This window comes from Cavia porcellus, unplaced genomic scaffold (assembly GCF_034190915.1).
Source record: "Cavia porcellus strain 051 isolate PalLab524CR breed Dunkin Hartley unplaced genomic scaffold, mCavPor4.1 scaffold_11, whole genome shotgun sequence".
NCBI lineage: Eukaryota > Metazoa > Chordata > Mammalia > Rodentia > Caviidae > Cavia > Cavia porcellus.
The window spans coordinates 49,958,617-49,959,889 of record NW_026947494.1 but is presented as its reverse complement, the minus strand read 5'-3'; the positions used below and the strand labels follow the sequence as shown (position 1 = coordinate 49,959,889).

Here is a 1,273-nt window from a genome sequence, read left to right as displayed (position 1 = left end):
AAGGAAAATAAAGTCCAACTCAGTAATGTAAATGCCTTTTGGTTAAGTTTGCTGTTATTTGTTCTTTGGGGTTTTTTAAAATTTCTTTTTATTTTTATTTTAAAGGGGGTAAAATTAAACACAACAAAACAGAACAAAATAGGACATAAGAAAGCAATGTAGAGGGCCAGATTTAGCTCAGTGGCTTAAGTGCCTGCCTGGCAAGTAGAAGTCATTCAATCCCTGGTAACAAAAAAAAAAAAAAAAAAAAAAAAAAAAGAAAGAAAGAAAGCAATGTAAAAGATGTAGAAGTTAGACCAACCTGAGATCTTCACTGTCTATCATATTGTCTCTTGTTTTCTTCCAAATAGTTGTCCATGTCTTCGCATACAGAGAATTCATGCAAAACAACATAGTATAAAACTGATCCGAACAGAATCAGGAAGGCAATTTAGGTCTTCAAAACCAGACAATAGGAAAGTCACTAATGGCTGTTGTAGAGTCTCTCATTCTCTTCAAAATAGCTGTCCATACTTTCATGTATATTGAAGTTCAACAAAACAAAACAGACAGGGAGGGAGAGGCTACTTGGTTTCCCAGTGCTCCAGGTACCAGCATGGCAGGGTCCCAGTAAACACTGGTGGCTCCCATCCCGGGCTGCCACAGCCTGTCACACTCACAGCTGCTCACCAGGTGGGGAGGGGTTGCTTCAAGTTGTTTCTTTCTAATGAATTGATCATTTCACTGCCCGAGTTCTGAAAGGGTCAACAGACCATACAAAGATATCTCTTTAAGCTCCTGCTTGAAATCAACAGTGTCAGGAAGTTGCTGGCCTTGATTCAGGGCCAGGGTTTACTCTTATTTGTAACAAACTTTTTCCTAAATTAAACAACCATGATCCCATAGAAATACTGAAGACTCAACAGATTTCTTTCCCTCTTATCCTAAAGAATCACAAAATAAAGGGCTAAGTTTATTTTGGTGGTATAGGGAAACCAGTCAAGAACAGGAGTTCAAAATCATCATCTCTAGAACTGGGGTTAGAGCAGCTAGTTTTGAATTATTTGTGTTACAGATTTTCTACTTCTTTGTATTGGAGGATTTTTCAAAATCTGATATTTAGAAGGCTGGATGAGAATCAAGTCTCCTGACACAAAAACATGAATGGTTTCACTTCTCAAATGTTCCAGCTGGATGTTTGCCAAAGTTTTTATCTCAGGGAAACTATTTGCTGAGGTTCTAATATTATGTAAAATGCTGAAGCAAGGCTTCTCCCAGGGGATTATATTAATAT

The 1,273-nt window shown here is 37.6% G+C and overlaps 1 non-coding gene across 1 annotated transcript; it reads right to left on the bottom strand.

Annotated features, from left to right (window-relative positions):
- Positions 1-691: 691 nt before the first annotated feature.
- On the bottom strand, positions 692-828 carry LOC111754818 (small nucleolar RNA SNORA2/SNORA34 family). The gene has a single exon (XR_002789488.1). It is a non-coding gene; the product is annotated as a small nucleolar RNA SNORA2/SNORA34 family (small nucleolar RNA).
- Positions 829-1,273: the final 445 nt, after the last annotated feature.